We start from the raw sequence: 23,288 nt of genomic DNA on the forward strand, positions 1-23,288 counted from the left end.
TCACTCTGTTTCTTTAATCTGCTGTAACTATTGATGATATCACCAGTTGTACCAAGTGCTTTCTTGTGACAAAAACCTGGAGCATCTCAATTTTATCTTATGAAGGAGTTTTTCCCATTAAAGACCTAGATTGTGAAAAAGGGTAATTCATGTACTTAATGCTAAATGAGTTTACAACTAAAACTAACAGTTGGAAAAGGCATGCCAGCATGTCCTTTAGAATAATGTCTGTAATAATAAGCTATTCAAAAGGATGAATAGAGTTACTCAAAGTCAAGTATCTCCAAATCAGGAGATTTGTATCAAGATTGGGCAACTTTTACGTGATGTCTGTTGCAACTGATTGCAGGGACAGCTTTTTACTACAACCAACTTCAGACAAGCCACTTATTGTCAGGTATGCATTTTCATCTTTTTTCACAGTTGTAGATAAAGTAGTAAAAATATTCTCACTAATGGTTTTAGTTAACTTACTGGTTTCATGTACTCATTCTATTTGTAGCATACAGTAGAATTGAAGAGAATTAAGAAAGAAATTATTACCTATTGCCTATGCACATTTTTTAAATTGCCATACACACATATTTTCCATTTTTAGCACTACATTTTTATGCACTGCAAAATGACAACTTGGTAATTTTGAATCAATGGGGTAAACTGGGGCAGCATATGTATTTCATGCATTTCCAGAAACTGGAGGGCTTTATAAAGTAAAACCACTTTGAACCGTTGCCTTTACCAATAATTTCCTGATGAATTCAGATCCCAAACTGACAAGATTATAGGTGAAAAAGGGGAAGAGTGCCAACATATAGAATATATTTGTGTTTATACACATAAATACCTTTTTACAATGTAGTCCCTTAAATCATGGCTCTTATTTACAGTAGCTGTTATTCATCAAATTAATGTACACATGCATATTTTGCTGTTGAAAATGTTCAAGAAGTATAATTTTGGCATTGGGAAGTCAGAGTGCCTTAGAGTTTCTGAGTCATGTACATGAAGGCACCAAATGTGGTAGACCCCTGTCCTTTTACAGTAACAGCTACTGGCCAGATAGGAAACCGTAGGGCCCAGATACCCATCTTTAGCCACAACTGAGTTGTGACCCAATTGTCTAGTTTTAAAGAAGTCTTGGAACTCTTTTCCTGAAATTTTTATCAACTGCAAACACAAGCAGAGTATTTAACAGATATGCATACGGACAATTATGCTGTTCCTCTGATCAATAAGAAGCTGACAGGAAGATTATTTCTCAGGAAGAACACTATTGCAGATCAAGCCCAAAGACAGTGTGTGTATGTGTCTGTGTGTGTGTGTGATAATCTTTGAATCTTCCCAAAGGTCTCAACACTTTGTAATTGGATTTGAAGTTCCTTCAGTGTAAGTTAATTCACAGGAAGGATCGTGTTTGTGCAGACAGTTATACTAGCTAAGAAATATGTTGATATTTGACATAAAGTTTCAGTAGGATCTTTATCCCTATTGAAAATCTGCATATGGGAGACACCTCAAAAGTACTTGTAGATTCCTAAGCCCCTGTAAATAATATTAGTTTGATTGCCGCTTACTCAAGTAAGAGATGGAAAAACCACAAAGCAGCTCAACCTGCCAAAACAAATTCAAGTGCCAAGGAGTAATCTTCTGCTAACTACTAAATCTGTATTATTTTTTAGAATGTTTCACCACATGAATAAAAACACAATTGCCAGGAAAAATAAATGAATTGTAGACATGGCTGTAAGATAAGTTTGTAGTGAACTCATCCGAAACTGTACTCCTACAGCTCGACTAAATTTTCCAAAACCCTATGAAGTTGTAATTTAAATGAAAACAGGATTTTACATGCAGCCATAAAAATTATTTTAGTCTAGTCACTTCTGCTGTTAATTAGGATTTTCTGCACACTGTGCAAAATGACTCTTTGAGTCCATGCTCATCATTTACACAGTGAGCTGGAAGCTGCTGTACTCATGGGAAAGAGACTGACCCTGATCAGAGATTATACCTGAAAATGACAGCACAATCAATAAACCCTAATGATGGATAGATGAGAAGCAGATTTCACAGATGGCCTCAACTCTCAGATATTTGCATGAGGAGCTGATTTCTGGATAGGCATGGACCTCGAAGTGAGCCTGTCAGCCAAGAGTGGATGCAGCAAATATCTGCTGGAAACATGGGCTGGAAAAATGAGAAAAATTTCCTGCACTTGTTCATCAGCTTGATGATAGGATTAAAGAAAACGCATGAATCAGCATGCATGTCCAAAAACGGTTATCTGACAATGCAATGTCTTTAATCAATTTTGCATTCATCACAGGTAAAGGTCTGGCATGTTCAAAGACATACATGCAGACATAGATGCCAAGCATATAAGCAACCTGAGACAAGAATTTACTGGCATGCTTAGGCACACTTGCATTTTTTGTTGGAATGGAGAACTGAATGGATATATTATTAGCATATTTTTGGACTCAGCTGAGCAAACAGTAACAAGAGATGCTTGGTTTGGGTTACTGATCGAACTGGCTGCAAGCTAACCTATGATTCAGCCATAAAAAAGAAATTCTGAATACAGATCCAGATAAGAATTGTCAGAATTTACTCATAATTTCAAAATACTCCAAAGAATTCAATAAGTGTTGGGTAAGAGACATTGTATAACGATAGTAAAAATCCCAGATAAAAGTATTAAGATACCCCTCTGTGTCTTAAATAGATTACCACAAGACAATCCCAAAACTGAGAACAGTTTGGCAATCATTAGGTTTACTAAAAAACAATAGAGATATACAGTACCATACTTAAGGAAAGGGAGGGATATTTTCTTTTAGCACAGAAATTTCATTTGTCTCAGATTTAAGATTAACCTTCACTTACAGGAATAAGAAAGCAACGATCTGTACATACTTGCTGTATTACTGAAATGCTAGTGTTTAAAAAAATACAATCTATCCCTATTGTTATGAAAAAGGTCTCTGAATAGGGATTAGGAATGCAAGGTGCAAGCTGGACAAAGAGCAGAATCATACATATATCCTAATTATACAGTATTAAGAACCCAATAACCCATGTTGATGGGTTACTGCAGACACTTCAGAAGTAGTATAATGACTTGCCCTAAAAAGGCAAGCCTGATGAGACTGCTATATTGCTCTCAGCCATCAGTCAAATGTGCTGTTAAGACGACAGGATACGGTAACAAAAGGGTATTATTAAAGAAGATAAAAAAATACCTTTTCTCTTAAATGTATATGTTTTCCTTGAAGCCCTGTTATTTTGGTTGGAGGACAGGCACAATTTTCACTACTGATCTGAGTAAAGTTGACTTTGCTTTTCCTTTGAGGAGGTAGAATTTGAGATTTCAGGAGCCTCAAGTTTGCTGTTATCCTAAACATGCAATGCTCAATAGTAACATGAAATCAACTGTACTCCTTAAAATGCAGTATCTTTGACTGCATTTTTAATTTTTTAATGTATACTCATGTATTAGAATCAATAAAGACCTGTAATATTGCCATAGCTTTCAAAGCTATGATCAGTTGCATCAAGAACTGAAGCATGTCTACAATGCTTAACCTGAAACAATCTTTTGTAACAGGGAAAGTCCTTAGTGACATCTTGGGTAAATAGTTGCAAAACTTGACCAAAATGTCATGGTAATTCCACCCTTGAAAAAGCAACAATGAGAGAGTATACTTATCCCCCAAAGCACAGGGGTTTTTTTTGGCCTTTTTTAGTGGTATTTAAATTAAGTAGTATCACAACTTAACATCATGACTATTAAGTTCAAAGGTGTAACAAGTGATCCAGACCATCTAAATTTAAAGCTGTAACTTTCTCTACACAGACTGAACAAGAAGAAAGCATTGAATGTTCGTGAAACATTCAATGTTCTTAAAACAACATAATTGACAAGATAATTTAATTAGACTGCTGTATAAGGCTATCTGAAGGCTATCTGTCCTGGTGCAGCTCACTAAAACTATGCCAGTAACCGAAAGCAAAGACAGCACATCCATCTTCCCAGAGCACTGTGCTTGATTTCCGCATTAGTTGCTGAAACACAAACACCTGCATATATTTGCACATACCTCTATGCAGATAGCTATCCCTAACTACTAATATGATTATCCCCAATAATATATAAGCTATTATATGATCCCTACTCTTTTGGGATGTGCTGATAGCCAAAGCCAGGTTGGATGGGTCTTTGAACAACCTGGTCCAATGGAAGGCATCCCTGCCCATGGCAGTGGGGTGAAACTAGATGATCTTTAAGGTCCCTTCCAACTGAAACCATTCTCCAATTCTGTGACTTCTGGGAGGACCCTGCATTAGCCAGCCAGTGAACTAAGGGAAGAACATGTCACTGCTGAAAGGCTTAGTGAGATCATTACATTCCTTAAAAGATTCTGAGATGACCTCTTGACTTCCTTCTGGGTCCATAAAGAACACAGGTCATCCAACGATGAATGTCCCAAGAGAAGTAATAATATGACCTTGCACTTCAGACAAACAACTAACTCTGACCACTGCCAAGACATAGTAAATGGTTTACTAAAAACTGAACCTTCCTTCTAAAGAATAGAAGGCTTTAGAACCCTGTGTTGGCTCAGATAACAAGCAGGAGGTGCAGGACATCTCTGGACTTCCATAACGGCTGCTACTGCTCTCTTTTCAAGACTGGTTACAACCTTCTTTCTCAAATAGTCTGAGGGAGTTTGTTTTTGAGAGTGGAGCAAGAGATTCCAGAAAAATTTATTTAAAAAGCCAGATCTTTCCATTTTGCTTCTCTTTTCTTGGTGTTTGATTTAAATACTTCCAGGTTTTGTAATCAGCACCAGGAAAAGACTGAGTACTTTTTATTTATGTGCATGTGCACCTCTGTGAAATATATATATATAAAATATGGGTGTCTTCAAACCTCCTAGCAAAAATACTCACAGCCCGAAGAAGTGGTGTATCTAAAGAAATCAACCCAGGAAAACAGTATTATGCTATGATTTTTCACATACATTTTTCTCTAATAATGTTGCGCATTAATTTACAATTCCTCGTTAACAAATAAATATTTTGGGAAAACCGATAGATAGTTATGTAAAAAAATTCCTTGTTTCTGAAATCAAACTAATTGCTTGGTTTAGAAAAAACTTATGTATATGCTCTTTTGTCATTTTTAGGTTAATGAATGGGGTTTTCAGTACACACTGTACAATTTCTTGAATCCTGAAACGTTTTCTTCATAACTCCTAATCCAAAAGCTATCTACTTCTCTACAATATAGAGAAATACGTTTTTACAGTATTTTTAATGATAACAGACAGCAATGCTGTTCAATATATAAAATCTAAATTCCATAGTTCAATTCTTAGAAAACAAATGGAAACTGTCTCTCCCGGTTTTATGGACCTGATATTGTGAAGTTCTCAGAATTTTATGTTTATAATAAATACATCCTCAGAAGTAGGGAATGCTTAATGCACAACCACAAATAAGGAAATTATTTGGGTACTTTTGTATGAGTAACATATGTTGAAGTTTCCAAAAGTAACTCTTCAGTTTCAGAGGCTGATACGTATTATGTGACTTACTAGCAATATTGACAAATATATTAATTTGCAACATCACAGTGAGTCTCTTCACTGAAGTGGAAAAAAAATAATAGGTGTTCAGAATCACTCTATTAAATCTAAACCTCCACATATTAGTAGAAAACAGGTAAGTTTAACATCAAATTTAACATAATGGCAAACTGTGAAAAGATTTTAAAGATTTTCAGGGCTATACACCCCTAACAGAGAATCAGTTTTTTAAACACTATTTGCAGTTTTCCTGTGCTGTTTTCAAAAATGTGTACAAATGTTAAACTTGCCTGACCTTTAGAAATTATCTAGAGCATAGTAGTTAAACAAACACTTCAATAATTTGACACAGTATTCCCCATTATTTGCTGACTAAAGTCACAATAAATAATTGTCAGAAACTAAGAAGTAAAACTAGCACTTATATTAACATGTTAATTTTCAAAAGGTTTCTGTGCAGCATTTTAATTACAAACAGTATACATGATACAAGGTACACTGCCCATGAGTATTTTTACGTGACATTCAGAAAAAGGTATTTGGTTGCTCAGTGAAAACTATTGTATTAAAAAGAACTTCTAAATTAGAAGGCTCAAGAGCACTTCCTTTCCTTTCAATCTGTCATGGAATACATACTACTCCTGCTCTGAACATCATAATAGTTTACAAAAGACAATAATACCCATATTTATACACTCACATAGTACCTATGGACTGAAACCCGTTGTATTGGTTTAAATTAAGAAAATAGGTTACAATACCATATTAAGAGACTCATTATTATCAATTCATTGACAAACTGCAAAGCTTGCTTAAGAGGGGCTCCCCTATTATCTCCTGGTAGATATTGTTTATCACTTCATTAATAATTGAAAAGACAGAGTATAGTTACATCTGAGCATTACATTAGGCCAAGGAGATCTGGAAGCCGGAGCTAGAAATTTTGATATGCAGGAGTAAAACTCACAATAATCATATTAAACTGAACACATGACCTAGGAGAAAATGAAGATGTAATTAAAGAAGGTAAACAGTTTACCTAAGAATAATCAACTAAGAAAATAAAGGATGAGGGCAAATAACATGTAGCTATTCTGGTATTTTGGTGGTGAAAGTTAGCATGAGCTAAAAGTGATCAGCAATATAATACCTTTGCATAAAAGACAATACATTACCTTGAACTGTAAGCTAATCTTTATGGTTTACTTGTTGGTAAAGTTACAGCTGTAATTTTTTTATAGAGCATTCTCTATCTAAGGAATACAGAAGAAATTAAAGGAATTCAGCGGAAAATATTAACTACCAGAGGTCTAAAAAAGGTGACAAAGAAAACAAAAATTAAATAATGAGCGTCTTTCAGCTGAGAGGAAACTGAGTGGAGACGTAACAGATGACAGGGAATAACATCCAGAATGGGCACACAAAGTTAAAGCTTATTCTGCTCACTCTGCAGGAATACTACTTGTTTGTGGTGACCAGAAGGAATCCTTTCTCAAAGGCTATCCCTCACTTTCTATAAATTTATAGTATGTACTCCTCAGTGCCTGGGCATTGAACTTGTAAACAGGATAGAATTTTCTTTAGTCAGTATTCCATTTTGTATCAGTTTCTTGCTTCTGTAGATACACTACACACAGGTAACTAGTTTCACCATGATTTTATCTACTTCAACCACACCAGATGGGTTTAACAATGAAGGAACAAATTTTCTATCACAGATCAAGAGAAGCCTTTAAACACAGCAGTATAAAGTCTGCAAACAGAACTGCAAGAAAAAAGCTGTATAGCAACTACAGTTTTCAGGTAAAAGCAGATACTTCACCTGTTTCTCCAGGTATACCTTTACCCAAAATCCCCAAGGTGCACATTATCTTCAAAAGCTGGTGACTAACTTCCCACACTTCCACACCTTAATGCCACTTTATATGCCTCCCTTGCTCTTCACTTGGCCATTTTAATTGCTTAAGATTTCACACACTGTAAAAAGAACATTTGCTCAACGCACAGTTAGATTTAAGCTCCTGACTTCTAACACAAGCTCAGCTTTTGATAGCAATAGCTACATACAATTTGGACATGTTATCAAAATCTAAGGTTCATTAGCAAACAAAGCATTTTGTTTTAGTGTATTCTAAAAAAGAGAAATTCCATATTCCACCTCTGTGTACCTTAAGCACTGCTGCATCAATAGGACTTTTGTGAGTTTAACTGAGATCCCGATATGAATAAAATGAATTCAAATACCTCTTTACAGAACCAAGTACTAAATCCATAGGCATGTAAATATTAAAACTATAACTAAAACCTTAAATAAGACCCAACATCACTACATTAATTCATTCTTACCTTTTAGTTACATTCTAGCAGTGATTTTATAAGCAGTATATTCATTTTCATTAAAAAATGTTGAAAAGTTAACCAATGACAGTTCAGAATGACATCTTCTTTTAAAGCACTACACATGCTTGCTCCTATGCAAACCAAGTTTTAACTGTCATGCTGTCAAGAAAAATGATAGTTCCCTAGTCATATCTTATCTTTTTAAGAAAGTAAGAACTACAGAAGACTTTGCAATAGAAAATTGTTTTATATGTTTAATAAAATCTGCCTTTTGCATGAAAGCCCAGAGAGATGCTATATTTGAAGGTGACAGTGAAAAAAAAAAGGCAAAACCCCAACCAATGAACAAAACACACAAAAGTGGGAAGCATTTCAAGTTTTATATGTCCTGTGCTTCTATTTCCTTAGCCCTCTCTCAGCTTAATGCAATATAAAAGTCCATGAATAAAAACCTGACCATATATAAAGCAGTCTTAGAGCTGCACTGGGTCATTAACTGTGATAGACCTTCTTAAGGAATATAACTATGTGCTCATTAGGAAAAGTCCCAGCCTGAAAATCACCTTAAGTGCAGTGCCTTTTCAATGTCCAACAATTACAGGCAGTACCTGCAGGTAGGTACATTGCTAAATCTAGCCCACTTTTGAATGCCCCCCTAAATTTGGTACCATATTTGTTGTATCGTTAAATAAACAAAACCAAAAAAAAAAAGAACAACAAACCCCCAAACCCAAAGTGAATACTTTTCTGATCTGATGAAATGAAGTTCATCACATTTAAGGTTTTTCTTTGGCTTTTGCAACAAATATTGTGGGATTACCTAGGTATTTGAAAATTTGGAAGTAAAACAGAACTGTAGCTGATAATTAAGGTAGAATATCTCTGATTAACCCAGGGAGTTAGTAGAGAACATTCTCTATAAGGGAAAATTGCTTCATTTGAAATGGCTTGAATCTTTTCACTCTCAGGGCAGTTTGCACTGTACACTTCTTTGTTCAGGCTGCTAAAAGGAAGGGGACTACAGAAGGTACAGATTTTTTGTTGTTTTACTTTAAGGTGGTTCAATGTTTTTTTTTCACTCTGTAGCAAAGGTACCTATAACCTCTGTGTGGCACTCTGTTCACTTTTTATTCCTTAAATGATTTCAGAAGAACTAAGCAAACTATATGAATCTGACTTACTGTCCTTATGAGCAAAGGGGGAAGAAAATAATTCTGAAACATTTAAAGTGGGATTTAATTTCCAACAGCATTAATGATAATGCACATATTTTATTAGAAGTTTATGCTTAATCCACAAATGTTCAGTTAAAAAAAGCCCAAACGAAGTATGATTCAAAAAGAACAGCAGTTGCATTTACAGTTATGTCATACAACACAACACACATACTGAAGTCTCAGGTGCACTGCTGTGCATCTCTTTCTGGTAGGACTTCGCTGTTTGTTTTTCCTAAAGATACCCAAACTGACACAACGAAGTAAGCAAATTTCACAGAAGAGTAAAATGCAGCCATTAAAGATGCCGACATTACACCTCTACTGATACTTAATCCTACTAAACTACACAGCCGAGTGACACAAGTTCAGCCAACTGCTGGCGGCACCGCTCCTGCGCCGCGAGGGAGGCGCGGCACCCACTGCCCACGGCAACGGCGCGAGGCTGCGCCCCCTTTCCCGCGCTCACCTCCCGCGGCGATCCTCTTCCCCTCCTTCCTGCCCCTCACCCCGCTGCAAACTTTCTGCCTGCCGCGCCACGGCCGCTGACACGGCTTCCGAGCCGCTGGGGCAGCGGGATGACAGCGCCGCCTCCCAGCCCTCCCCGCCGCACCCCTGGCGGGAGCAGCACAACCTCAGGGACCCGGCCGAGGTGCCGGAGCACGAAGCGGTTCTCGCCGAACAAACCGATGTGCAACCCTACACGGAGGGCTGCCTCTCGCCTTCCTCCTCCGCCCCTCGCCGCTCAGCCATCAGCAGCAGGAAAACTTTCCAGGTGACGCCTGCCCTCTCTCGGCACTCGAGGCGTGTCGGGCCGGGCCGGGCCGGGCAGGCGTGCGGGGCTGTTACCTGATGTCCCCGCTCGGCTGCAGGACAGGGCAGAATCCCCGCGGTCCCCTTCATGCCCGAGGGGCTGCCGAGCCCGCCCTGAGGCACACGCCTTCATCCAGCCGCCTCCCCAAGTGCTGCGCCTCCTTTCCTCGCCCTGGCGGGGCGGCGGACGCGGGGCGGCGGACGCGGGGCGGGCGCCGCTCTCGCGGTCTCGCCGGCGCGGCAGGGAGGGAAGGAGGAACAGAGGGCGGGAGCGGGGAGGAGGAGGAGAAGCCGAACGGAGGGCGGGAGGAGAGCTGTGCCCTCCCTGTCTCCGCCCCAGCCGCCGAGCGGACACATAGTGGCCATGCTGTCCGCGCCGCCTGTGCCGCCGTCCCGCCAGGGGAAGTGCAGGGGGTCCCTCTGAGTGCCTCTGCGCCAAGGCTGAGCTCTGCCTGGCTTTTGGGTCGGGCAGGGCAGGACGGGACAGGGCGCAGCCGGAGCCTCTGGAGGGCGCCCCCATCCCGCCTGGCGCTATCGCAGAGCGCGCCTGCGCCTGGTGCTGGAGATGGAGTTTGGGGCCGTTGGCGGGGGCCGGTATGGGAGGTAAAGAGGGAAACTGGCCGTGACAGAGGATAAAGGTGGCGTGCAGATCGGGAGATGACAAATTTTACAAGAAGGGTGTTCAGAAAGGCAGAAAGAAATGAATGACAGTGGGATAACTGAAGAGGAGAAAGAAGTAGAAAAGCGCTGTCGGGCAACAAAGAGGAAAATGTATCCTGTGAGTGGTCAGGGTTTTGGAAGGTGAGGAGATAAGGTGTTTGAGGAAGCCAAAATTTTACTGGGCTTGGCAGGAAATACATGTGAAACCGAGATGATGGGCATGGAGAAGAAGTTTGACTGCCTTCTCCCAGAGTTTAGAAAAATGAGCCATTGAGGAAGCGATTTTAACTTAAAAGGGATTTTATTTAGGGGAATTATGCATAAAGCGTTGGAAAAGTAAGAAATAAGCACTGCAGGAATTGCTGGACAAGAAGGAACTCTGAGATGAAAAGAACAAGTCACAGCTTGAAAGAGCTAGTGCTTCTGAGCAGAACACACTCTATATGGGATAGAAATTACACTGTCCAGAAACTTTTTCTGTAAGAATTGTGCAGTATATCTTGTCTTTTTCTGGCAAATCATGCCATCCCACATGGGTAGTGGAGAGTTGGATTCAAGCTTTCCATACTGAACTTGCCTTTATAGCCAGTGCAGCAAAGTGGACCCTGAACATCCAGGACTAGCTGTACAAGGAATATTTCCTACAGAGTTGATATCATCCTAGTCCTTGGAGAAGTGAATTGAGCTTTAGCTTTTAGCCAACCCAATTTGAAGCATGTATGGTCATGTAGATTCAGTGCTTTAAGTGTTTACTCATGGGAAGGGACTAAGTTCATGCTGCTGAACTGAACTGCCCATGAATGTTTACTGTCCCTCAAGTGGAAGATGACAGAGATATGAGACAGCAGACACACTGGGATATATGGAACTGAAGCAGAAATTACTGTGTTTACACTGAATTGTGTCATTGAAATATTTACTGCATAAATGAGAGGAAAATGAGAGGAAAAAATGCTGAACATCAAATTCATCTCTTCATCTAGATGATGAATTATGTGTCTAATAACCCTTCCTCCATTGACTTCATGCAAGTTTTAGCATGACTTACAACACTTTAAAGTGCTTTGTTTTTAAAGTCAGAGGCTCATTCTGGTCTATTCTAACCCCTTGTATTTCAGCAATTGTAGGACCAGCTGTAGTGAACTGTAGTAAACTTGTGTCTGGCACAAGACTTGTGTTGTATGGGTGATTTACAATAACCAGAGTATTATAGGCACAGGCTAGCCAGGGTATAGGCTGGATTGATATAGAAAAAAATAAGAAAAAAAAAAAAGAAAATCTAGCCTGCTTTAGTGTAGGACTATGTAATCCATATCTTTCCCTTTGCTTTTCTCTCTTCATTTTTCTTCCTGCCCTTCATTGTGCAGAATCTTTCTTCTTAAAGCTCATCAATCCTACCACTGTACTAATGTCTAACAGTAGTTCTACATATTTTGTATGTATAGAAATTTTTATAGAAGTTGTTACCAGAGATCTGGAGGATGATACTTCAGTAGCCACCTCTTGCATAAAAATGGTGTGCCAGTCTGGGCTTCCAGGTGCTGTGGTAGTATTGGTGAAAATAATGATGGTTAATAGCAAATGTTTAGCTCTTTGTTTGTAGGAGTTGGAAGTTCTCTGGGAGTTACCTTTGGAGCTGCTGCTCAGGATTGGTAGAAATTCTGTATATATGAAAGAAGGTGAGATCAGCATTTTTAAGTTATTTCTGAGCTTTATTGTCCCTGTTTTTTTGGTGGTCATTGTAAAGATCTGTAGCTAATCAGGAAATCTTTTGTGAGAGGCCTCTCTCAGTAAGTGCTGTTTTCTACCAGTTTGTGCTCTGTGTAACAAATTTCTTTTGCTCCCTTGAACTGTTATGTATCTGAATTTAAGATAGTGTACTGCAAATTATTTTCCTGGATACAGTAGCAAGTTAAATCAAAATCAGTAGAAAATTCAGTCACTTTCTTAAAAGTATGTACTTGTTAAAATACCATAATGTTCATGGATTTGTAAATCCAAAATATTATTTTAAAAATTATTGGTACAGGTAAAATGCTCACAGTATGTTTTAATCACCGGGATAGCATTAGAATTTGATATGTTGATCACCTAGATTCAAAGGTAATAATAACTTGTGCATAGGAATCTATTTCATATCAAATATAGTATTTCATTATTGATAACAGCTGTAAAATCCCTGGAGAAAACACATTTCTTTTGAGTGGCTGTGTATTCACTTCTTTTTGAAGACAGATGGCTTGTACAGTGAAATAAGCAATGAGTGAGATATGAACATAAAGATGTTTGGTTTTGTAATTAACTGGCTAACATGTGGGTGGGTTCAGTTTTGTGGCATCTGTACCATCATGTTCACCTTATCCTTCCTCACCTGTCCCCATCCCCCATCCACCCCTCATTTGCCATGTTGCTTATGTCTTTTCTTTGGATTCCTACTCAGCTGTAATAGAGGCTAAATGACTTTTCCAATAAAGAAACTCAAGGTCAGAGCTGGGAGTAGCTCATATCAACAGCATGGATCCACCTGTACTCAGCTGGCTTATAGCAGCTTACCCATTCTTCTCTAAAGATGCAGCCTTTGGGCTATGGTATGACTTCTCACTGTGCTGTCATGTATCATGTAGCTGTTAATCTGCCAACATAGCCCTACCCTTCAGAAATTCTATACCGGAATGTGAAAGAGCTGTATTGTGTCTGGAGAATCTCTTGGGCTCATGCTACATATCCAATACAGTTGCAAAACTCCCCAAAAAACAAATGAAAAAAAAAACAAAAGCAAACCCTAACAACAAAACGAACAAAACCCTTAGACTTCCTAATGTTTTCAAGGATTATGCCTGAGTAATCAGCTTCCTTCTGAGAAAAAAATCTTAGGTGGTTTTGTGAGGCCATCTCCCTGGACACCATCCAATCTGTGTAAGTTCAAGGTCCAAAAATGCAAGGTGGTCTACCTCAGGACTAAAGGATGCAACAACTGTCCTGCAGCTATGTACCATCACCTGCTTTTTCTGTGAGGACTTACATGAAACATAAAGCAAGCCCTTGACAGCATACTATCCCCTTCAAGAAAGACAGGGCTTTATCTGAGCTCCATGGTTAGGTATCAGTAATAGCTCTCCTCTTGAAATCTAAGGGTAGGATGACAGGGTGTTTTTTCACATTCAGACCGTGTCCATGAAAAGGTCCCAATCTAGATATAAGCTGCAGAGGACTGTAGCCCACAGGCAACCTTTAGTGCTTCTTATAACCCTGAGATCCCGAGGCACGTAGAAATTCATACATGCTCCTCTTCAGTTTTTCTGTTGCCCATTTTGTTTCTCATACAGCATCTGGAACCCATGATTGCTTCTCAAAGTTGTTTATGCACTTCGTATAGCCTACAAAAAGCTAAGTGCATCCTGAGCATTCTGGAGAATGCTTTTGAAGATTCCTGTCTACTCCTGTTCATTCTACAGGAACTTCGGCACTAATTTGAGGATTCATTTGTAAACTGAGATTTGCAGCTTTTTCTGGCACCTTCTCCACTGAGGGGCCCCAGTGTGTAGGTACTGGCTCAGTCCAAGGCTTCTTTCAACCTAGTAGATTGGACCTACTAGGTCCAACCAAGAGGAAACCCAGACAGGATATTTTCCTTCGTATTTGTTCCTGGTAAGCAGTTCTTTACATGCCTTCCTTGTCTCCTTTTTTCCCTTCATCCTTCTAAAACTTTTTTTTCTCTTATATTTGAATGTACACTTTCAAAGATTTCTTCCTTCAGTGTGATTTTACTGTGATTAATTTAGTCTACACATTTTGCTTGTCTTATTGTACCCTTTAGGTCTGACCAATATGAATGCACTGTTAGCAGAGTGAACACAGTTCTCATTTCTACCAGTTCTGTACCAATTTATATTGTATTATTTTCTTCTCAATTGCTATTTTATCTTTTTTTTCCTCTATCTGTGGAGAAAGGGATAAACTAATTAGATATTAAATGCCATATTGCAATACTAAATAAGGAATTATTAATTAGAAATAACCTTTAATTATGACACATTTTGTCACAAGATGTGTCCTGTAGGTCAGACATTGTCTGTAATTTAAGTTTTTAACATTTAAAAAAATTTTTAATTATTTTTTTTTAATTCTACTTGCTTAAAATCTGTCAGTGATACAATGCAGTTGGATAAGTGTTTTGGTGGTGTTATGGTAAGGGTGGTTCATAAGCATGAAAGTGTTATTGTAAAGCATTTGTAGTAGGGTGACAATTGCTTGAAAAAATAATTGTCTCACAATGATGTATGACTAAGACTTGTTTTTTTTTTTAAATGAGATTATTTCCTGAACTTACTAGAATCTTTATCTCTGTAGTCATACAAAGAAGGTGTATCTCTGCTATAGGTATTCTAGCAGTGGTTTAAACAAGCCCTTTAATATCCATCTGAAAGTGGGCTTTAGAATATTGTTTACTAGATTTTTTTGTTTCCCTTTGGGTTTGGTTTTATTTTTTCTATCTAAATTATGCTATGTCTCTTGCCAGATTGCTATCAATGTGTATGTGGCATAACAATTTTATTTTTAAGTCATTACTGTCAGCCTAATAATGTCCTTCCATGACACTATATAGGGAAATGTAAATTCTTTGGAGGCTTTATAATAGTAATCAGTACTTTTGAAATTTCTTTTGTGCCATTATTCAGACTTTAGTAAGAACATCATATAGCCCTGAAGAGGAATCATTTGTTGATTCATTAATGCTTGTGTCATCTAGATGAATGCATGCCCACTGTGTCTTTTAAATGTACCAAGTAATGGTAATAACAAATCTAGTGCTTCAGCTATGTTACTACATTGAAATGTTATTTTACATCATTCATTTTCTGTGCAGTAGTTTTGCTGGAATTACCTCAGCTATCATGTGTTATATTTGCCATAAAATTTTAAGTTTATATTATTAAGTTTGGTTTATATTATTATGTGCATCTTTGTTTCACTTTTTACTTTTAAGAACACGGACAACACAGGCCCCAATAAGGAGCACAAGGAAAGTAAATAACAATAAATAAACAAAATATTGTTCATTACAACAATCAATATAGAGACAAATTAATACATAGTAGTACTAGCATGAACAGGCCATGAATTCTATCCTATTTGCAGGCTGTTAGTAATATATACAATTCACTTCAGCTGTTGTACTGACTATACTCAATTATATACGTGGTTAAATATTTACATCATGGACCATTACTTTATATACAGTAATCCATAGAAAAGTTCCTTGATAGCATCTAAAGATAAACCCATTTAGAATAGTTCATGAGAATCAGTGTAGGACTAGTCAGGTCTTACCGCACAATCTCACATGTGGAATAGTGATGTGCCATCTTTGCTGTGCCATTGCTTCTGTCCTGACTAATAGAAGAAAAATTTGGATGGTTATGAAATGCCCAAACAGTTTGGAGTCCTTCAGAATTGTTTGTACCTAATTAAAGCAACTTTCACCTTTCAATCTCAAGGCTACACTGATACTTGAAGTTATATTCTTCTATGAGAGGTAAGTGACACAGAACACCCCAGATTGTCCCTTATCTGCTCCTAGAAAAATTTCTGCTGTATGTTCTTACAGAAATTCAGAAAGATTCTGAAGTTAGATTCCAGTGTGGCAGATCACTTACAACTTTAAAAAATATAGGAGCTTCAGAGAGCCCTCAGACTTGCACTTCTGCTTTCTGAAACACAATAAAGACACAACTATACTTTCCCACTGAAAAGGAGGCAATTATAACAAACGGTAGCCAGAATAAAATAGCCACTTCAGAGTTGCAGCTACCTTTGCAAAATTGAAGCTCAGTTCCAATAAAATACAAGAATTTTCAGTAACAGAGATGAAATAGTCATGAGGAAAGCCACTATTAAATCATAGAACTCTTTAGCATATTTTCTCTGTTAAAAAAAAGTATATCAGCCTTTATTTTAGTATTAAACATATATTTTTTCTCAAACAAAATACAGTTATGGCATTGAAAAGGACAATCAAATAGATTTGGCTTCTGTGTAACTAGCTCAGGATACAAAATTTCTTTGCAAAATATAAATTCATGTAGGATAAATGTAATAAAGATGAGAGTTGATTATATGGACATACTGTAGAAAAATATTTTAAAATTTCCTATTTCCCAGTCCTGGTTCAACTTTTCAACCTTCAGTGTTATTAAAGCCGTAAATGTAGGTCCTGATTAACTTGTTATGTCTAGGATCTGTATTTCCACTGCTGAGTTTTGAGCATATGGGTTTCATTCTTTAGAATTGGTGAACTGTGAAGGAAGGAAAGGTTAGATATTCCTCTATGGGCAGTATTTCTTAGCTTTTCGCTTAACCTCTGTATTATTTTGGATTCCATTATGGGAATCCTATCTTTGATTATGTCTTGCGTACACCTTATGGATTCTAATGCAAGTTCCTGTAGTTCATACTGAGAATGAGAGTCTCCATTACCTATGAAGATTAACTGAAATCCAATGCATTCTAGTGTGAGTGAAGTATGTGTATATCTAAAGCCATATGCTTAAAATTACCTTCACAGAGTAATTACTTCATTGATTATTTTTAATGATGTAATTAAATTAATTAATTTTTACTTCATACAGTAGTTCTGAACCAAAAGGAGCTCTGGAGGTCATCTTCGTCCATTCCCTACTCAAAGCATGTATAATTAGGTCAGGTTGCTTTGGGCCATGTCAAGCTGAGCCTTGAACACCTCCGAGTCTCTGGACAACCTCTCTGGGCAACCTGTTCAAAAACTGGATAACACTCAAGGTAATTTTTTCCCCCTAATATCCGCTCAGAATTTTCTGTGTTCCAGTCTGTCTGTTTCCTTTCCTCCCACCCCAGTATTCACCTCCAAGAAGACTGTCTCCATCTTTACTGTATCTACTGATCAATTCAATTTTATTTGCATAAACACATTAGTGGATATATTCCTAAGTGATGAGGGAGCCAGAAGTCCATTTATTTCTATAAGATACTGGGAAAAACAGAACCATCACCTTTCCTCTGTGTCTTTAATAGAGAGAACTTGTATTTTTCTGGGCAGAACTTGCATGTGGGTCCTTTGGGCTGCTTAATCTTTTTCACTTCAGGTGAGGTGGGATCTTCAGATCTTCAGATCACTGAACTGTGAAAGCCAAGTTGTTCTGAGTACATGTAGGTTCAGAACTGTCAGTGACTAGAGAGCTTTGGTCTAATCAGGAACCCCATAAAATCGGGTGCACCAGAGATATTTTTTTTAGCCAGAGTTTGGTCTTATACCCATGCAAAAGTTGTTCTGAGTCAAGTCAATTGGCCATCTGTAGGGTCCAGTGCTCTTTGATATGCCCTAAGGGTATATTACCTGGCACCCAGCAGTGTGCAACTTCCCTCCTGTCCTATGTAATTTTGCCAGTTCCATACAGATCTCTTGTACAACATAAGCCAACTCAAATGACATTAGACACTTGTATGTGGATATATGCTTATCCCCATTGTTTGGTTTCTTGTTCCTGTTCTAAGAATGGGATTCAATTTGAGATTAAGAAACCTTCATGCAACTGCCCATATATATCTAACTGTGAACTAAAGGTTTACCCTTCCATTATCATCAGTGGGGATTTGGGACTTGATTCATCTGCTTACACAAGTAAGTGAGCATGGCATGCTCTGGCATGTCTTGGATATCCAAGACAGCTTTGGGATCAAACAGCTGTGAGGTGGGATTTGTAGGAGACCACTGCCATTCTGGGGCAGCAGCTGGAAACCAACTATTTTAAATTTATTTATTTTATATTATTAGGTTTAGTTTATATTATTATATAAATAATATTATATTATTTCACTTTTTACTTTTAAGAATACGGATGTAGTTAAAACCCCCTATAGAATCTGAAATTGCAGTAAACATTTGCTGGCTAGCTGAAAACTTGTTATAGGCTTATTTCTTTCTTCACTTCAGGATACATGTGGAAACTTTCCCTGTGGAGTAGTATGTCACCCTGCTGTCACTGTTCAATTATCACTTAATTGAAAATTGGCTTTATTATGAATTGCATGCTTATTAAAATCAATTTAAACATAAATTGCAGTTCAATGATACACTTTGATGTCATTCAATGTTATTAGCAAAGATGCTATGCTTTTTTCCATACTTCATTGATGCTTATTTCAAACCAATTAATAAATATTTTATTAAATATTTTATAAAAATGTAATGAAAAGTACAACTTCTTCCTTCCACACAGTTTTTGTAGTACATGAAATGTACTTTGCAGACTTTTCCCCTAGTTTCGTTAAGTGCAGTTGCTTTCAGTCATCTTTCTTTGAAGTTACAAATATGTATGTATAATGCAACTACTTTATATATAGCCATACACTTCTCTTTCACAGTGTACACAGCAATAAATCATCTCATTAACAATAAATAATCTCATAATGTAATTTGAGGGATACATAATGAGCAACTTTGGGATATAAACTTTATTCTATATATGAGTTGAAGTCTTCAAAACTATCCTTGAAAGTATTTTTTGACTATTGGGATTAATTATATATCACACAGATGCCTGTCATGCACTCTGTTTACACTGTAGGGAAATGAAATAGGATAGTTAATTTTCTTTTATTCTTTTAAAATGCCAAGGTTTAATTAAACTGCTTCAGCTTAAGGGTTGCACAGCTACTTTCAGCTGTCATGACACATACTAGAAATTGATTTGCCATTGCCTACATGCCCAAGAAGGCATTCAGCAGGCTTTGTAATTTCACTCAAAATTGTTTTTATTAATCATAGTTGCTCTCCAATTTCTAAAATTTGTAGGAGAAACAGTGTATTAAAATAAGTTTCATCCATATGTTCCGGGAGTAAAAACAATACAGGTGCCAAGTATCTGAAATTTACATTCAGTTTTGAATTAACATCTGGGTTTTGCTTTTTATATAAGATTTTTATAACACTAAAATTTCATGCATTTTTGAACGTCTTACATAATTATTTCAGTTATACAATAACAATTAGACAGCATCATGAATTAGCAAGACAATTGCAAAGCAATAAAGCCATAATTTTACAATTATGAAAAATAAAAACATAGTAACAGACAACTATAACTAACTATAACTAACTTGCTTGCAGCAATACATAGTTATATATAATAACCATGATATAGAGGATTTTCAAAAATGTTAGCAAAAGCAACATTAACCTTGCTTGCTTGCTCCCTTCCAGCACTCCACACCGAGACTTTACTGATGTGAGAAAAACAGCAACCATGCCAAACAAGAGAAGGCAGCCACTACTGAACCTGCATTTCCATTATAAAAAGCACAAAGCCAAAAGCTAGATATATAAGAAGGCCCTTAGTGCTCTCTTTAAACACTTGGGGAAACCTGGTGTTAACAGCATCCTTTGTCCTCTACCACTCTCTGAGTTTCCAGTGAAAGCTTTATCTGAAGTCTGTACACAGCCTGCTTCCAGCATGTACAGAACTGCCTAGAGTTTGGAAGTATTAAGTATCAGCTTCTGCACTAATGAACATGTAAGGTTTCACATGAAATGTAATAATTTGCATGGGAATTATAATTGGATAATAGGAATACAAATAAAACTAGGACTGTCTGCATGGGGCTCACTCCCTATGTTGGAAACCTTTATTAGGCTTAATATTGGGATTTCACTTTTGATCCAACCTTCCAGTTTCCCATTCCTCAAGGGTAGCTAAACAATTCTTAGCTTCTGTAGCTGTAATTAACACTGTGTTATTTGAAAAGTTCTGTATCTCAGATGCCAGGAAAGCATAGCAATTCTGATATTTTTAATCAAGGAACTGTTGGCTCTTGATCCTAACCTGTGTTTTAATTATGGATAAGGTGTTTTCTTTAGTGCTAGAGTGAAGATCAAATACCAAATTAATTTAAATCAGAGAGGAGCTGATCTGAAGCCATTTCCCATCCAGTTCCCTTCAGCTCAGTTAGAAGCACCTAATTCTTTTTGAAAGGCTGGGCTTGAATTCTCTTCCATACTTTTAGTTTGTGATGCCTAACTTAGCTTGTCTTTTGCTTATCATGCAAGCATACCCTTCTTCTTGGCCCTTCCCTATCTGAAAATATAGCAACAATTTATTAATTGAGCATTGAGCTTTTATGCACCTCTCATTAGGGTATTTATGTGAGGTAAGAGTGCATAACTCTGAGCAATATGAACAACTACAAATATAGTAAAAATTACATTCTGACTCTTATCAAAACATGGTGACAGAACAAGTTAATTTTAGCAAACTGAATGTAGAGTTCTAGGATACAGTTGATTATATTAACTATTAAAGGAAAGTAAACCGAATCTTAGGCACTACAGTAATAGATAATTTTATAGTATTTTAGTAAGGTAAAAGGAAGTAATCTAATATATTCCCTGTGTGGCCTCCAGCAATTTTTTATGTAGACATTGAGATATTTAAAATAATTACAATTGCATAGAAATTTTTGTGTAATATTTTTATTTGGAGAACCAAATGGAATGAGCAGTTCTAAATATCCAATATCATTTTTTGAGGAGGAGCAGGAGGTAGATTATCATGTGATGTGAACTGGCATGAATCCTTTCCTCTTGATGAAAGAGATGCTGATAAGGATGTGGGCCATAGACTTTAGACATAGAGAGTTAAATCAGAAAGGAAAAACTTTCTTTTCATATATGTCAAGCACTTCAGTGATACTTCATTTAAAATAAAAACCTTCAGCTGACATAACACACCTTAAGGTCCCCATGTAAAATTCTTATCATTGTTGCATGGTTTCTGGCACAGTCGAAAACCTTGCATTTTAATTTGCTAAGGTTTGTCTACCACACTTGGTTTATTTTAAAAGCACACACTGAAGCTGAAAATACTTTTTTGGGAAATTACCTTCAGTTTTCCCTCTTGCTTCAACTGTCATCTGCCTCAGATACACTGAGTGACATTATTCATACTCATTCATGCAGAGATGCACTTAATAGGCTCACAGGAAAAGTGATCATTAGTTGATTGACTGTAACTTGATTGCTTGTGGATAAGGCTCACAGGTTTATTTCTTCATTTCAACGTGGAATGGGAGCTGCCACACCCCAGTCTGCATAATTATCAATACGGCTTTTATTGGCATGGGTAAACATTAATACAATAATAAAAAGGCCAGTGCAAAACATTCAGCTCATGATGTCTTCAATTACACATGGTGTGGAAAGATGGCTGCAGGTAAAATTACAGGAAACTGAGAAGTTATATTCACATCCTAACAGAAGTTGTAAAGGTATGGAAATTGTAGGGTAAAACACAGCTGCTGCTCCCTGGATGGAACGTGGTCGGCATGCTCCACGATGAGTCCGTATACACCCAATCTGCAACCATAAGCACTTGCTAAGGGGGATGGAACAGGGGGTGGAGTGGAGGGGAAGCACTGTGGCCAGGCTCTGTTGAAATCCTTGCGGGAAGGGGAACTCAATGGTACTTTGCAGCTGGTAACTCACATAGCACCTGTCAACCATGGGAGAAAGGAGATGATGTCTTGCTTTCGAGCCAGCAATTGTGACAAAATTGCTCTCCTCAGATGAACAGACTCAAAGAAGTTATGAGTTATTATATCCATGGATAGTGTCCCGGGCTGTGCCATGAGCCTCCAACCTCTCCTAGGCCTGCACAGAGTTCCTGTGAGGGGCATGGTAAAAGGGTTTTTCCTGCCTTTCAGGATTGGCAGGGGGATGGGCTTTGATGTGCCAACAGCTGCCTCTGCCCAGACTGCAAATTTCCCCTGAGGATCCTAGAATGCATAAATCATTAACTGTTTCAGTCCCTGACAAAAGAGTAAATGGGGATAAAACAAGGAATCCTAAGCAATGTGTCAAGTTTTTTTTCAGAAAGTGTTTCCACTGACAATATTTGGAAAAGCAAGACCTTTCTATGCTGCATGAAGTTTGCATGCATGTTAGCACATGGCTCCATAACATGTCCACGACATAACCTCTCTATGTTTACTTGCAAAGGTGCTGCCAGTGAAACACTGAGGATATAAGGACTACATAGGTGTCATAAAAATGTAAACCAAATTACAGTATTTTGTGATGTTTTGTCATACCCACTCCCACTAAGACAAAGTGTGTGGGGAATAGGAATGCTAGCATTATCATGTTAGTGATACAAACAGTACTGCAGCATTACTAGCTCGAGGGACATATTGTAACCCCACTAGTTTTATCTTCCCATGATTGAACAGGAGAACTCTTGGGCAGATTTTTTCTGCCTATGCTTTGTCAGGTAATTTGGGCACTCTGAATAATGGTTGAGGAGAACAGGGCGAGTACTCTGTTTCAGCTTGGTACAGTTATCCTGAAGGAGGTATATCATGAGGATTATGCTGACAGATGCTGCATCCCATTAATTGTAACAATCTAATTAATTCATACAGTAAAAGCAGACTCACAGTCACATAGTCACATAGCAACTCTGTCGTCTGTATAGTCTGTCTTTGGAGTTGGCTCCAACTTAATTATGAGAATTATGGAGTGTTGGTGTGCAGTGCAGTTGCCTCCTGTTTTCCCAGACATTGTCTTTCACTTAGTGTTAGTTTCAGTCAGGTGGTATCACTAGTGTGTCTCACCAAAGGTCATCACAGAAGCATGCTGCCA

At 37.8% G+C, this 23,288-nt stretch overlaps 1 protein-coding gene across 2 annotated transcripts in view; it reads right to left on the reverse strand.

Moving 5' to 3' along the window:
- Positions 1 to 10,168, reverse strand: part of SGCG (sarcoglycan gamma) — a 118,560-nt gene extending 108,392 nt beyond the window's left edge. For both annotated transcript variants that reach the window (XM_027677887.1, XM_027677886.1), the window contains exon 1: positions 9,995 to 10,168. The gene's annotated coding sequence lies outside the window, so the exon portion shown is untranslated. The remainder of the gene's footprint in view (positions 1 to 9,994) is intronic.
- Between the last annotated feature and the right edge of the window lie 13,120 nt (positions 10,169 to 23,288).

The sequence above is a fragment of the Neopelma chrysocephalum genome, unplaced genomic scaffold (genome assembly GCF_003984885.1).
Source record: "Neopelma chrysocephalum unplaced genomic scaffold, ASM398488v2 Primary Assembly neopelma1_43, whole genome shotgun sequence".
Classification (NCBI taxonomy): domain Eukaryota; kingdom Metazoa; phylum Chordata; class Aves; order Passeriformes; family Pipridae; genus Neopelma; species Neopelma chrysocephalum.